The sequence below is a fragment of the Dipodomys spectabilis genome, unplaced genomic scaffold (assembly GCF_019054845.1).
Source record: "Dipodomys spectabilis isolate Male_0828 unplaced genomic scaffold, ASM1905484v1 ptg000002l, whole genome shotgun sequence".
Classification (NCBI taxonomy): domain Eukaryota; kingdom Metazoa; phylum Chordata; class Mammalia; order Rodentia; family Heteromyidae; genus Dipodomys; species Dipodomys spectabilis.
The window spans coordinates 16,745,757-16,762,156 of NW_024870679.1; the positions used below are offsets into that span (position 1 = coordinate 16,745,757).

A 16,400-nucleotide genomic window follows, 5' to 3' on the forward strand; every position below is an offset into this window, starting at 1 on the left:
GTGCTTTACCATTTGAGCCACACTTCTACTTCTGGCTTTTTGCTGGTTAATTGGAGATAAGTGTTTTCCTGCCCTGGCTGGCTTTGAACCTCGGTCCTCAGATCTCAGCCTCCAGAGCAGCTAGGATTACAGGCATGAACTACCAGCTTCAGCAAAGTAGTCATTTCAGACAGCTCTCCAATTCCATTCTCCGTCGACGAAGGAGCAGAGTAGTCGTTCAGGAAGAACTCTCCTAGGCCAAACCTATCATTTTACACAAGACAGAAGCTGAAGAGACTAAGCCATTTGTTCACCTGGCAGAGTCAGGACGTGAGGCCTTCTGAGATCAGTCATTTTGCCCCTGGGAGACTTTCCAGTTATTTAAATACACAGTGTGAACAGGTGTATCAAGGTGTTGATCTGAGGAATGCATCCACTGGCACAGGTCACAGGGCACAGGTTACAGGTCAGGGGCTGCACAGTGGACCAGACCTGGCCTGGTAATGCTGACATTTGTATTCGTTTATTTAGGCCTCTCTGGTGGTTGGAGGGAAGACCCCGGGGTGGAGCTGGGCTCCGGGCCCGGCGGGGAGGGGGGAGGGGGAGGGCGGGCGCGGGGGAGGAGCCCGAGGCCCCGGGGCCCGGCACGGCCGGCGGAGGGCGCCCCGCCCCCGCGCGCTGATTGCTGCGCGCCCGGCCCGGCCCCGCCCGCGCGCGGAGCGAGGGGCGGCGAGCGCCCGGGGCGGCCCGGCCGGGGACACCGAGGGCTCCGGGGACCGCGAGCCGCACTCTCCTCTTCCCGGAGAGCGAGGGCGGCCAGGCCTGCGGCTCCGCGCGCTCCGCCGCTCCCTCCGCGCCGTCCTGAGCTCCGTGCTGGAGGCGGGCGACCCCAGCGGGGCCGGATGGCGTAGCTCTGCGCTCGGGCCGCGCTGCCGCCGGAGCCCGGGGCTGGGCGGGGACCGCCGCGGGTGATCGGCCCGGGACCCGCTGCGCCTCCGAGGTACGAGGGAGCGGGACCCGCGCGGGGCGGCGGCTTCTGCGGGGTGACGCGGGTTGGGGACCCCCGGGGCCGCGGAGGGCGGCGGGGTCCGGCGGGGTCTCCGCTGGAGGCCGCGGCACCAGCGATCGGGAATTCTCCACGGCCGCTCTTCCCCGCGGGGCGCCCCAGCCGCTTCCCCCCGGGACGCGGGGCGCCGTCGGTGGGAAGCGCGTGCGGTGCGGTGCGGGGGTGGGGGGGCGCGGTTCCAGGACTCGTGCGCCCCGAGCCGTGCGCGCCTTCGGGGCGCTTTGCGGGGCTGCAGCCCCGGGGCGCGGGCGGGGGGGGGGGTGTTCGGCCACGCCCCCCGGGGTGCGTGGGGAGAGTTTGGAAGAATCCCCGCGTGTTCCCTCGGTTCCGGGGGATTTGGAAGCCGGGGTCTGCGGACGTCGTCCCCCCGCGTCCCGGAACCCGCGCGTGGGCCCGCCGCGCCGGAGGCGGCTTGGGGGACCGCACCGAAAAAAAGCAAATAAAAAGAGCTGCGGGGAGAAAATCGCCCCATTTCGCGGAGCTGGGAAAGCCGGGGGCGGGGGGGTCGTGGTGTCCCGGCCCCTCGAGGCCAAGGCGAGGACCCGGTGATGGAAGGTGTGTGTGGCCGGGACGAAGGCAGAGCCGCCCCGCGCGGGTGTGAGCGCGACCCACTCGGGCCGGGGGCCGCGGGGAGCCCCAGGGGGCCCCGGGGGAATCCGGGGGCTGGGGTACCGCGTTTGCGCAGCTCCAGCGCTCGGATGATCTTTTAATCTTCCTGAAATCGGGTACTTTGGAGTCAGAACGCACATGTTTCTGTTGGCTGATGATGATGATGATGTTGATGATGATGACGATGATGACGACGACAGCCACCAGCGCGCCTTGCTGTGTCCTGGCACCTGGCATCTTCGCCGACTGCTTTTTTTCCTTTTTAAAATTTTTACATTTTTTTGTTACCATACATTAATAGTACAGGGGGAGTTTCCTCTGATCATTTCATAAATATGTCCAGTTTCTTTGTTGTTGTTGGGCTTGTACTGGGGCTTGGTACTGGTACTCAAGGCTTTGTACTCTTTCTTGTCTCTCAAGCCTGGCACTCCACCACTTGAGCCATACCTCCACTTCTAGCTGTTTGCTGAGTAATTGCACCCAAGAGTCTTGCAGACTTCTTTTGCCCATCGAGGGCAAGGTTGAGTCTTCTCTGCCCAAGACCATGAGCAGCTTTCTTAGCCTTGACCTCCGAGTGTCCCTGGTCACTGGAGGGGTGGTGGTGGTGGGCGTTGGGGGTTCAGATTTGTTTCTGGTTTGTTCCTGTGCATCAGTCCATAGAGATCCTTCACCCCTTCCATAGAATCCTAATGCTTTTTGTTGTTGTTGTTGTTTGTTTGTTTGTTCTGGGGCTTGAACTCAGAGCCTACCACTGTTGCTTGCCTTTTTTCCCCCCTCTCAAGGCTGACCCTCTACAATTTGATCCACACTTCCACTTCCAGCTTTTCGCTGGATAATTGGAGATAAAGAGTCTCAGACTTACCGGTCTGGGTTGGTTTTGAACCTCAACTCTTAAATCTCAGTCTCCGGAGTAGCTAGGACTAAAAGACACGAGCTAACATAGCCTTTGCATCTGATTAACTTAGGTGATTATCCATTTACGGATGAGAGCCCAAAGACAGCTCCCTCGAGATGGGCTCCAAAGAAGTATAAATAGAACTCTGCCTTGTGTTCCTATGGGTCTTTATTCTTAATTTCTTTTATGAATTCACCAGGCATTGTTGACCACAGTTCCTTGGCTTCCTTAGGAAACAGCTTGAGGTTGGCACAGGAGGCAGGGAAATAATTCTTACCCCCTTAAGGGCTATTAAAATGGAATTGATTTTGTGCCATTGTGTCAGTTAAAGGATGTGGCTCTGTTTCTTGATGTTCTCTGCCTTTGGCTTTCATTCTGCATTGTTTAGCGGTTCAAGGCTTCAGTGTTTCTCCCTCCCCCCTCCCCCATTTAATCTGTCTTTGTTGTTTGTCAATTTTAATTTTTCCTGTTGTGATAGAACCTGACCATTGCCTAGCAGCTTAGCTCCACTGTGGATTCAGCTCATGTTTTCCAATGTGAAGATCACCACCAAATTGCTTTTTGAACTCCCCAGCACTTCAAAGGCAAAATCCCTGGAGAGTCATTGTTAGGTTTCCATGATCAGCCAACAGGGGGCGCACAGCATACTCTTGATGTCTAGCGGGCACCTAAACCTGTTGGTGGTGAAACTTACATGTTGAAAGTGGAAAATGTGGCTTTATCTAGCAGAATAACCAAGTTGCTTTCTGAGTTTGCATTGAAGAACTGGGTTTAATTTCAACTAATTAAAGATGACCTTGAGGGAAGGGTCTGTATGTCGAAGGGTCTGTATGGTGGACTGGACAGATATTGAAATACACATTACAGGACTGGGGATGTAGCTCAGCAGGAGAATGATGGCTTAGATATATAATGTCCTGGGTTCCCCCTCCCCCCACCATTTATTTTCCTTAAAAGTCTGTAAGTAAACTATTTCTTTTGTAGTTTGAGTAATTTTTCAGGTCCCTACCTCCTTCCCTTCCTCCCTCCTTCTTGTTGAACCCAGGACCTTACCATCTACACAAGTGCTCTACCACTTGAGCTTGGCTTTTCTAAGTGTAAGATTATAAAGGATTATTAACTTAAACTACAATTCAATTACTATGCATTCTTCAGAGATGTGTGTTTTAGTAGCAGGTTGACTATCACTAACAGAAATGCTAAGTATCAAGACGTGTTCTAATTTCTTCGGACTCTGGAATATATGCACATACCTAATAACGGGGAGGTAACCCAAGGCTAAACACCAAGTTTGTATTTCACATATACCTTATAATGTAAAAGTACTTTCATGCAGTAATTTTTGGTGCCCCTAAGTCCTGGCTCCCACCTGTCACATGAGGACAGGCATAGAATTTTCCATTTGTGTCTGTTTGGTGCTGAAGTGTAGTATTTTGGAGCATTTTTGATTTTTGATTATTGATAGAATTAATTTGCATAGCAATAGTTTGACTTTCATCTGATATCAGTGCCGGCATCTGTGATGTGTGCATGGACAGGCAAATCTGTCTATAAAACATTATCAACATGGAAGAATTCATAAACATGGAAAAGTCAGTCAAATAGATTTTGGAAAAAGATTTTTTTTTTGTCGGTCATGGGTCTTGAACTTTGGGCCTGGGCACTGTCCCTGAGCTCTTCAGCTCAAGGTGAGTGTTCTACCACTTGAGCCACAACATCACTTCCTGGAAAAAGTTTTTCTAATCTTGATAGTTTGGTGGGCCAGTTTCTTTACTTATGTATCATGTAGTATTATTTTAAAATAACTGTCCTGTGTAGCCACTTCTTTCCGTATTGCAGCATTTTACTTAAACAGGAGTCACTTTTACGTAGGAGCTCATTTAGTTTTAATTTACAAGTGTTTAACATCTCACTACCATGCCTAATCTGGTTTTAGAGTTTGTCAAATTAGCGTCCTCACTTGGTTCTCCAAGTGCTGGGAGCTACAAAGGTGTAAGCTTGTTTAGGGAGTTCACCTCCAGCCTTTAAGGACTGGTTAAATTAGTTTTTTGAAGCTGTTGTTCCATTCTATTTAAGACTCAAAGGAATTAATCGTTCCCTTTTACATGCAAATTTGGCTGTGTAGTGTCTCTTAGTCTCCTAACTCCAGGGAAAGAAAAAATATCCTTTGACATCACTACTGTTTTCTTTCCTAGTTAAGTCACCAGTTTCCTAGGATCCTAATTGCTGAAAGGTTCAGATTTTGTTTAAAACCTCCAGTTAGAATTTGAGATTTGCGCTTGCATTGAAGAACTAGGCTTAATTTGAGCTAATTAAAGATGACCTTGATGGGTCATAGGGTCATTTATAGAATATTCTTCCTGGATGATTGAATATTCTTCCTGGATGATTGAGCTGTGTTGATTTTGAATTATTCATTCTTGGTCAGTCATTTTCAAATGGTTTTTCTTTGTCTTTTTATGCTATGGAATAAAAAAAATTAATGGTCAGAATTATTAGCTAATAGAAAACTTTATTTTGTATTTATTTTTGGTAGTGGGGCTTGAATTCTCTGGGCCTGGGCGCTGTCCCTGAGTTTTCAGCTCAATGCTGAGCACTCTACTACTTAAGTCACAGTGCCATTTCTGGTTTTCTGGTGGTTAATTGGAGCTAAGAATCGCATAGACTTTCCTGACTGGGCTGGCTTTAAACCGCAGTCCTCAGATCTCAGCCTCCTGAGTAGTTAGGATGACAGGTATGAGCCACTGACGCCTGGCTAACAGTGCTTTTTTTTTTTTTTTTTTTGGTTGGGGGCTTGAACTCTGGGCCTGAGCGCTGTCTCTCAGCTCTTCAGCTCAAGGCTAGCGCTCTACCACTTCAGCTACAGCTCCACTTCCAGTTTTCTGGTGGTTTATTGGAGATAAGAGTTTCACGGACTACCCTGCCTGGGCTGGCTTTGAACCTCCATCCTCAGATCTCAGCCTCCTGAGTAGCTAGGATTACAGGCGTGAGCCATCGGTGCCCAGCTAACAGTGCTTTTTTTTTCTAATTAATTTTTTTGGGGGGGGGGTCCAGTCGTGGGGCCTGAACTCTGGGCCTGGGCACTGTCCCTCAGCTCTTCAGCTCAAGGCTAGTGCTCTACCACTTGAGCCACAGCGCTGCTTCTGGCTTTTTTCTTTTTTATTCTGTGGTGCTGAGGAATCGAACCCAGGGCCTCACGCATGCAAGGCAAGTGCTCTACCACTGAGCCACCTTCCCAGCCCTAAAATTAAATTTTAATAATACAATTTCAGCCAGCCCACTGGAGGAACTTCTTTATGTTTACAAACTTCTTAATTTTTTTTTCTACATTAAAAAATGTTAGCGACTTTTCTTTTTGAAAATATTATTTGAGTTGGGGTAAACATAAGGTTTTTAAAACTTAAAAGCAAGCTTGCAATGACATTAGAGATATGGACACTGAAATGTAGAGTGGAGCTAGGCTCAATAAAAAGCTAGGCTTAGCTGGGTGCTGGTGGTTTATGCCTGTAATCCTTGCCACTCAGGAGACTTGAGATCTGAGGATTAAAGTTTCCAGGAACAAAGGTCTGTGAAAGTCTTTTCACCTCCAGTTAACAGCATCCAGGCCCTGAGTTCTAGCCCCAGGACCAGCACATGCACACACAGAGAATTGTATCACAAATGACATTGAGTCATTAAGACATCTGTGTCACTGGAAGAGAATTAAGTGTACTAAGATCTATGGCCTTAATTCCACTCTTGGAATGATAGCAGTGTTTCTTTGTAGTATTTCATAAAATGCAAGCTGTTGCTAATTTGTTCAGTTTTTAGTCAAGTTGAAATGAATAAACACCACTTGGAAAGGCTATACAAAAAGAGCTGCATCCTCATCCTGGGCTCTGTCCATGTCTAGATTTCTTGTTTTCTGTCTTTTGAAATAGCACATTTGCTTGTTAATTGACACAAGCTTAATTCTTCACTGCTTGCAAAGCCTGTAAGAATTAGCACAGATTTCCAACCATTCTCCCTCCTCACCTTAGAGGCAAGTGATTTTGATCTCTTACTTTCTCAGCCAAATGTGCAATTTTTTTGTATGTGTATGTGTATTTGATGCAAAAGTAATATGAATTCTGTCTAAGGCCATCACTGTCATTTGGACCTTGCTCTACTTTTGATTTTTTATTCTTCAGTTTTTCAGGCCCGAGATGGAGGCTTCACAGGCTGACAACTATTTAGAGGGGATTACAAAACACATTTTTTAAAATTCTTATTTATTTATTTATTTTTGCCAGTCCTGGGACTTGAACTCAGAAATCAGGGAGTGGGCACCTGTCCCTGAGCTTCTTTTGCTAGCGCTCTACCACTTGAGCCACAGTGCCACTTCCGGCTTTTTCTGTTTATGTGGTGCTGAGGAATCGAACTGAGGGCCTCATGCATGTGAGGCAAGCACTCTACCACTGAGCCACCTTCCCAGCCCTCCAAAACATATTTAAAGAGGAAAATCTGTAGTAAGATTCCCCAGAATCCCATCGTTGGCTATCATCCTATATCTGCTGCTTGTCGTTTCTGTCTGGGCAGGGAGTATTATGCTCATGATTCGATGATGTTGACAGGTGCCTCCAGTCTGAAACTGGTCAAGTTCATCTTTTAGAATCAGATACCACTCTGTTTCCTGGATGGTCACAGTGACACCTAAACTCTTAGCTGTGACTCCACTCCGGGGAAAGGCAATACAGGAGCAGCCTATTCTCCCAACCTCTTGCGCTGGATCTGCATGGAAGAGGTTCTTTGGATGCTGTTTGTAACAGAAAACAACAACAGCAAACCACAGTCCCCAAACCCCAGACATCTACAGCCACAAAGACACCTGCTTTCCTGTCCTTCCCAGTGCGTAAGTAATTCAAAGTAATTCACGGATCCATGTCAGAGGTGGTATGAAATGGCAGATGGGCCATTTGTGAAAACACTTTTAAGTGGATTAGTTCCTGGGGGGGAAATCTTTAGCCAACCATCTTTACAGATTGGGGCCCTTGAACTCTTCTGTGGGTGGCCTGGTGTTGGAGGTGGAGCTCTGGGATTCACAGGTGTGAGGGGGTAGGGACCAGGGGGTGGGGTAGAGGGTCAGAATACCAAAGGCCCTGAGGAGGGGCTGACAGAACTTTGGATTCCTTCTTTATTGTTTTCTTAACAATGGAAATGGGATGAATATTCCTTTCCCACTGGGGACTAGGCTTTGTTAGCATTTGTAGTGATTTATGTGTTTTGATAGCGGGATGTTGGCTTTTGGAGGCAAAGATGCATGGGTGACTCTTTATGAAATTTCACTTCCTAGTTATCTCAAGTGTATGATAGATAACTGTTGGAGCAGAATTGGGCTTTCCCCCTTCCCTCCCCGCCCGCCTTTCTCCTCTTTTGGAAGGTCGTCTGAGGTGAGCTAGTGAGATTGCAGGCATGTGGCCCCATCCACATTCACGTACTCCCTCAAGTGCTCTTGGGTGCTTCTTGCTCTGTTGGTCATGGCTTGTCTCGTTCCTGGTTGGCTTTTATCTGTCCAGCCAGACAACCTCAACACAAAACACTTCTGAGGGTCTCATTCTGTGCTATTAGACCCGGTGCAGTTGGCTGGCAGATTCAGTTCAACTTAGAGGGAAAACACTGTTGACTCATCGCATACACATTGAATCCTTGCAGAGTTACATCTTCCTGGTGTGTAGGAGCTGTTTCTCAGCTAAGTGTTTACTCTCTTCTGCCAAAGCCTTTCTGAGATCTACTCTCTATCCTCTCCCCTCTCCTTCTTCTCCTCTTTCTTCTCTCCTCCCTTCTCCTCTCTCCTCTCCTCTTTACTCTCTCCTCCTCCTCTTCTTCCTTCTCTCCCTCTCCTCTCCCTCTCCTTCCTTGTGCTTGTCCTAGGGCTTGGGGCTGGGCACTGTCCCTGAGCTTTGGTACTCAAGGCTTGTGCTCTACCACTTGAGCCACTCTTGTACTTCTAGCCTTTGGATGGTTGGTTCATTGGTGGTAAGAGTCTCAAATCTCATCCTCTTGAGCAGCTAGAATTTCAGTGCCACCAGCACTCAGTCTTGTTTTTGTGACTTTAGGGAGGTTGCTGCTGGCCACCTATTTATCAGCTATCATGGGAAAAACACATAGGCTAACAACTGGTTTTGTGAGGACACCCCTGTATACCTGCTTTGTCTTGACTCCATGCTCTTCTTAGCCACACAGCTACACTTGCCACTCAGCCAGGGGGACGTGAACCACTCCTTACGTTCACGTTTCTTCTCTGTTTCTGCTTCTGTGGCATTTTTATTTCATCATTCGAGCTTTTAAGTCTGCCCTGTGAGGGGGCCAAATAAATTTCCTTTAGAATCTGTTCTACTAAATTCTTAAACAGTTCTCGAGAAAGTATTCCATGTAGGTACTTTGCTGGGTAGGCAGGACTTGAGGTAATACTTGAATGGGACACAGGTGTGTGCACGTGCAAAGCAGGCTGCCACTTAGTTTAAATGGAAGCTAGCGGAGGGAGGAGCTAACAGTAATAAGGGATTTAAATATTTCCTCTGGAATTAATATACATTTCAAGTAGGTAAGGGGTTTGCAAAAGATTTTTTTTTTCCTCCTAATGTTAGGATTCTGTAGTTGGCAACTCTCACAGCCCCAAAGATCCTGTTCTCTAAAAGCCAGGAAAAAGCAGTCTGTTTCTAATTATGTATCACAAAAACTAGTGAAATTAAGCCAAGAAAAAATGATCCCTTGGGAATGGGGTTGCCCTTTTTTTTTTCCTGCAAAGGGTAAAGGAGAAAGAACTGGAGATGCATTTTTAAAGCAATTTGCTAGTTTTTCTGTTGGTGTTCAGATTTTTCCCCCCTCCCCCCTGTGCTCCATGTTGGAAATGAAGAAGACTTTTAGGATTGTTTTGTTTCTCAGGGAGCACCGGGAGAGTAGAGGTTAGACAGCATCTGCTGACAGTAAGGGTCTAGGTTCACTGCCGTGGTACTTCCTATTTGAGGGCTGCTGGGTTGGAGCTCATATCAGCAGATCTGGTCGTTGCTGGCTGTTTTGTTTTTGTGAGTTTTTTTTTTTCCTTGGGGAGGGGTATACTTTTATCATGTTTTGGACTGAAGTCCTGATAGTGAGGAGAAAAACCTAGGGGTATCATGGTGAGAAGAGGCCTGGTTGGATGATGCATGAGTGATTGGATTGTCCTAGATTTTCGTCAGAGCAGCTAGCCTTCCTGAGAGCCCACTGCTCATTTCAGGATGAATGAATGAGATCCCACCCACCACCCCACCAGAGAGTCAGAATCCTTAGCCAGCATCTTCTCTGTCCTCTCCCTGATGAATTGCTGCATTCATTGCTCTTTTTTGGTCTATATTTATTTGTTTCTTTTTTTAAAGAAGTCTCAGCTTCCTCTCTTAAGTTCCTGATCTCTCTACCATCTTCTATTAATGATCGATCCTTTTTTCTTATCTCTTTTTTTTCTGTTGCTGTAACAAAGTACTTGATGCTAGGTGACTTACTGAGAATAAAGGTTTACTCAGCTCATGGTTCTAAAGGTTGGGCAACTGGTAAGGTAACTCCTGCTGGTGAAGGTTTCTCTGCAGAGGCAGACAGTGTACTAGCTCAGGTGTCACAGTCCCATCAGAGTAGGGTCCCCCTCTCAAGGCTTCTTTTCATCTTAATTGCCTCTCAGTGGCCCCACTTCTAAATACCATCGGTAGATTATGCTAATTACAACCTGAGTTGCAATTTCTCCTTTCTTTTTCCCTCTTTTTCTCATTCTACATTTGATTGCTTTGATTTCCCAGCTTCAATAGCTTTCAGGTGTTTTTTTTTTGGCTTATTTTTCCTTTTCGTGCTAGTCCTGGGGCTTGAATGCGGGACCTGGGTGCTGTCCCTGAGCTTTGTATGCCTAAGGTTAGCAACACACACACACACACACACACACACACACACACACACACACACACACACACACACACACACACACGCTGTCCCTGAGCTTTTGTATGCCTAAGGTTAGGTTAGCAACACACACACACACACACACACACACACACACACACACACACACACACACACACACACACACACACACACACACACACACACACACCCCTACCTTCCTTCCACAAACCCAAGGCTGACATATAAGCCTCCTTCCCCTTCTCTGTCTTTTTTTTTTTTAATAGCATTTATGTCTTTCTAATACATGATTACGTACCTGGTTAAAAATCTGCCCTGGACTAGACTATATACTTCCTAAGTGTGGGGATTTCTATGTTTTATGTCTTGTTGAATCCTATATCTAGAATAGTGGTGGCATAGAGCAAGCATTTGGTAACTATTTGTTGCATGAATAAATCAGGAGAAGTAGATCTTGATGAGTTTCTTAGAGCTGCAATTAAACACATGGGGTTTTTTAAAAGGGGAGATACAAGATCTGTCTGGAAGATTCGATTTCTACAAGCCCCGTGTGAGACTCATCAGTCTAGAACACTGATCTTTTGAGTTTTCGGACTTGAAGAAGAGGCCCAGGCGCTCCCGGCCTTCCAGTGGTTTGGGAAGACTGCCATTGTACCTCCAACAGGCCTGCGCTTGCTGAGCTCTCCCTCTGCCTGTGGTTTGCCCTTTAACCCTTCCGCTACAAAGATGAAAGGAAGCATAGCAGTAGAGGAAGGAGCTGGAGGAGAGGCTGTGTGGGGCAGAGGGGCAAATGTCCTGTGGCCTTGACATCCTGCTGTGGCTCTGAGCCCATGCTGATGGTGGCTCTTGGAACCTTTCAGATTTGCCCTGCCTGAGGGCTGTGCTCTGGGGAACATCTTGAGATGGCCAGAGAAGTCTGAGTTTTTTTTTTTCTTCCCTATTGCTTTCTTTGAAATGTTTAATTTAGGGAACCGCCCCCTTCCCCAAGAAAAACATTGGACAAAGGACTTTTGTGCAGTTAGAATCCCACCTTAATTTTGAAGTGGGGTTTTTAATCCTTGCTAAGGTGTTGGAAGACAGGTGGACTGAGCTGGCTTCTGTCAGAGATAGGTGGATCTCTGTCCAGTGAGGGCAGTAACTGACACCCAAGGGCAAGAAATCCCATTCTGAAGTGACAGGTGTTAGGGCACAGGAGGGGTGAAGAGCATGGTTTGTATTGGCTTTGCCTCCCACTCTTACTGAGATCACAGCAGAACGCCTCCTCCAGGAAGGAGAGGAAGGGCTTCTCAGCCTAGCAAGGAAGTCTTAAGGCTTAGGAGAAAGTTATTGCCTAACACCTTGCTAGTAATAGTGCTGCTGCAGCTGCTGCTGCTGCTGCTCCTCCTCCTCCTCCTCCTATTCCTGCAGCTCCTCCTTTTCTTCTTCTTCTTCCTCCTCCTCTTTCTCTTCCTCCTCCTTTTTTTTTTTTTTTGCTGGCACTGGCTTTTGAACTCAAGGTCTTGTGCTCTTGCTTAACTTTTTCTCCTTAAGGCTAGTCCTCTACCACTTGAGCCACAGCTCTACTTCTGGCTTTTTGCTGATTAATTGGATAAGAGTCTCATGGCTCTTCCTGCCTGGGCTGGCTTCAAAACAGGATCCCTAGCTCTCAGCCTCTGGAGTAGCCAGGATTACCAATGGTAGGATTAGCTGGCTAGGATTAGCAGATTACTGTGCCCTATTCAATTTCAGATATTAAAATCAAAGGGTTATAATGGAGTATAAGCAAGGGAGTAGAGAAGCTCAGTGACCTAGCTAGGCTTTAAGTTCTGTGTTCAGTCCGGACACCACCTTGTAATGATAAGCAGCAGAAATCTTAGGGTGCAGAAATCTTGGATGTGAGGTGGTCCGTAGAGTTGCACAAAGATAGGTGAACAGTCCACTTGTGGAGCTGAAGAAGATGTGATCTTTCTTGACCTCAAGGAGTGTGTCCCCACTGCCTCCTGGGTTTGGTGGTCTTGCTTGGGGATGGGTCTGTGTGCCTGGGCTTTTAAGGATGCACTAGCCTGAAAAAACTCTAGAAGCCTGGGCGATCAGGAGAGGGAGGGGGGTAGGGGGGTAAGCCAGGCTTTCTGTTTATTCTGTGGCCTCTGGATCTCATGCCTTCTTCCCAGACTCTCTTCCTTTTCTTTTCTTCTTTTTCTGGCCACTGACACACAGCCCCTTGGGACTTTAATCTTTGGGGATAATACATTTCTCCAGGTGAGACAGGCAGCTAGTGCGATGTAATGATAGCTTTTGATCCCGTGCACGCGGTCTCATCTGATGTTTGGGAAGACCCTGTGGCCCTGGTACATTCAAGTGGTTCTTGCTCAACAGAGTAAGCCCAGGCTGCCGTCAGATTTCAGCTCTCCATCCTTTCTTGGAATTGACTGATCTCCCAGCAGTCAATTCTCTGTACAGCCTCCAGGAGAATGTTAAAAGCCCCAATGTGTGCCCTCTCCACCACACACCTCTTCTTTCCTTTCCTTGTGAATACTACAGCCTTGCTTTCCTCCAGAGCTAGACTCTGGGAAAAGACCCACCCTGACTCCTCTTCCTCTTCTCTTTTTGTGCCAGCATTAGGGCTTGAGTTCCAGGAGCCATGCTCTTGCTAGGCTTTTGCATTCAAGGCTGCCTTGCTACTACTTGCTCCACTTATTGCTGAAAAGTCTTACAGACTTTTCTGTTCAGGCTAGCCTCAAACTGTGATGCTCAGATCTCAGCCTCTTGAGTAGCGGGGATTATAGGCATGAACTACCAGCACCTGGCCATACTCTGACTTTTTTTTTTGAGACAGGATTTCACTATATATCCCATTTGTCTCCAGCACAAAATTCTCTTGCCTCAGCCTCCTGAGTGTTGGCATTACAGGCATGCCCCACCATACCCAACTTTTTAAATCTTTTTAAACCTCCAATCCCTCTTTAAAGGATAATTTTCTTTCAGAGTCATCTGTTTATTTCATAAGAACAAAAGAACAGGTCTCTTTGCATGGCTTCTAGATCCAGTGCCTGGCACAGAGTGGAGAAGATTTGTTGATAGAAGAGATGAAATACAGGAAATGAAATGTGTTGGCTAAATGTAAATGACGCTACCACCTTCTCTCCCCAGCCCTGTGTTTTTGCTGGTTATTTTGGACATGGGTTCTCACTGAATCACTACTAGGGCTGGCTTTGAACTCTGATCCTCTGGAGCTCAGCCTTTTGAGTAGCTGGGATTACAGATCTAAGTCCCTGGTACTTGGCTAGGTTTAATAATCTCTTGTATATCGTCAGATATGTTAGCCACCTAAAAGTTAGTAATTTTTGAACTTTTTATTAGCTCTTTGCTTCTACTAGCTGTCCATTTTCCTACGGTTTTCCTCTATGAGCCAGATTTGCTCTTGAAAAAGAAATCCTGGGGGCATTCAGGATTTGTTTGAGTAGACTTTTCTAGCTAGTCCCAGTATTTTCCATGTGCTCTGTAGACTCAACAGGGAATGAAGGAAGCGTGCCCAGGTCAGGGGCCTCTGAAGTAAACACAGAAGACACTGAAACGAGCAGACTTGCCTGCATCTTTTTCTTCTCTGTCTTAATTTCCTTCTCCTCCTCCGTTTCTGAGCAGGGTTTTTGTTTGTTTGTTTTTTGTTTTTGTATTTTCTGGAAGTAGGCCTTGAACTCAGGGCCTCATGCTCTCTGTTGGCTTTCTTTTCTGCTCAAGGCTGGCATTCTACCTACCACTGGAGTTACACCTTCACTTCATGCTTTTTTTGGGGTTTAGTTGGAGAGAGAAGTCTCTTGGATTGTCTGCCCAAGCTGGCTTCAAACTGTGATCCTCACTTCTAAGCCTCCTGTGGAGCCAGGATTACAGGGATGAGCCGCCAGTGCTCATTATCTTCTTCCTTAAATACATGAAGCTCTTTCTCAACATCTTCTGTTAATTTGTGGATATTCAATGTTTTTGTCCCCTGTGGGCCAAATGCTTATTCTACAGTAGACTCTAGATTGTTCTGTGGTGGTGGTGGGGTCTCAGAGAACCTATTTAAAGTTGGAAAGGAAGTGAGACGGAATGGCATCAGATGGCCTTTGCAAAGTGAGTGTGGTAGACCTCACAGAGAAGAGCAGTTTGTGTTTCCTAGTTTGATTTCAGAGCCCCAATTTCTCAGAAGCCTGTAGCATCCAGCATTCTTCTCACGAGACAACAGGTCCCCAAGTTGTGTGATGTGCCCAGGTCTGGCCACAGATGGCTATCAGCAAGGTGGGGGCCACACCCCTCTTAGTGTTTGGCTTCCCCCCATGTTAGGGTCCTGTCACCACGAGAGGCAGACCAGACAGAAATCTCCTGCAGCTTATTTTCTATTTGGCCACGTTCTGTGATGGAGAGAGTCTTTTCATATAAAAGCAGCAAAGCTCCCTCTTTGTCAGGCGCAGCAGCATGGAGTTCCAACTTGTCTTCCACTTCCTTTGGAGATGTTTTAAGATCCGGTGTAAACTTGCTGTGGTTTGCCTTGGGCATCAAACTGTTTAGCTTGGCTCTGTTCTATCTGTAATTGCTGCATTTTAATAATTACCCAATATTCTTGTCAGCAATTTGCAGTCTCTCTATTTTTTTTAATAGAACCATTTTGCCTTTTTTTCCCACAGGTTCATTCGTACCTGCTTTAAGCCCCTGGATTAATGCAGCCCAGCCCCGCAGACCCCCTAGAATTGCGGATGGGGTGTCAAGGGCTTATTAAATATTCCTTCCAGGCTCCTGCTGCTTGGGTTTATGTCCACATAAAAGGCTCTTTAAGAAGCCATCTCTCCAGTTTCTACAGGACTTCTAGAAATGACTTCTAGAAATGCTAACATTGGCTGAATCAGTGTATTCTTTTAGGGCAGTTTCTCCTGATCATTCAGGAAAATTGACTGTTTTGAAGAAGCAGGGGGTGGGGAGTGAGGAAGTAGAGATAAACTCGTGGCTGTTGTTGAATTTGAGTTTGGAAATTAAGAAGTTTTCATCTCATCTGAGGTATTGTGGAATGATGGTGACAGAAATGTTGGACCTCAAGACATGATTCAAGTCAATGTGGCTTCCGACCAGTTTGGAAGCTGTGTTGTCCATTCAGTTTTTTAATTTTCTTTTTCTCTGGATGTTTTGGTAACACCTCATATTGCAAGGAAGGACCTCTGTCAACTGAACCGTGCCCCCCCCATCCCTTTAGTCAGCTATTGGAATTAGATAATAGTGCCTGAACTTGACTGATAGTTCAGTTTCTTAGTGATCCTGTTGTTTGGTCTTTCTATCGGTCTGTCTCTTATCTGTTGTAATGTTTATTTTGCAATAAACCAGAGATTGACCTAGTTTTGACAGTAGCTTAAGATTTACAGAAGTGACCACGGCCTACTCTTTCTACTTTATCCATATAAATGCCTTGAAGAGCATGGATAAGTAATAATGATTATCATTTAACATTCAAAGCGCCTGGAGGCACTTTTCTAGCATTGGATATATTGTATATATTGACTAACAATCCTCAGAGCCGACCACCGTCCCATTGTGCCTGACCATCTACCTAAATTTGGTAGGGACCAGAGTGGATTCATAGCTAGACAGACGTCACACTGTTACCCTCATTCACATTGTATTCACACAGGTTGTTTTTTTTTTTTTAATCACTATCTTATACCAAGATTGAACCACATTTCCTCCAATACATATAATCATTTAATCTTAAGTCATATCTAAGAGAATCCTTTTGAAATTAGAAGTGTGTGTGTGTGTGTGTGTGTGTGTGTGTGTGTGTGTGTGTGTACTGGGGCTTGAACTCAGGGTCTTGTCACTGTCCCTGAGCTTTTGTGCTCAAGGCTAGCACTTCACCTCTTGAGCCACATCTCTGTTTCCTCCCTTTTTGCTGGGTAACTGGAGAAAAGTGTCGAGTTTTAATGGTCTTCCCTGCCCAGGCTGGCTTTG

At 46.6% G+C, this 16,400-nt stretch overlaps 1 protein-coding gene across 1 annotated transcript in view; it reads left to right on the forward strand.

Moving 5' to 3' along the window:
• The first annotated feature begins 764 nt into the window (after positions 1–764).
• Positions 765–16,400, forward strand: part of Tgfbr3 (transforming growth factor beta receptor 3) — a 170,606-nt gene continuing 154,970 nt past the window's right edge. The window contains exon 1 of the mRNA XM_042676890.1: positions 765–979. The gene's annotated coding sequence lies outside the window, so the exon portion shown is untranslated. The remainder of the gene's footprint in view (positions 980–16,400) is intronic.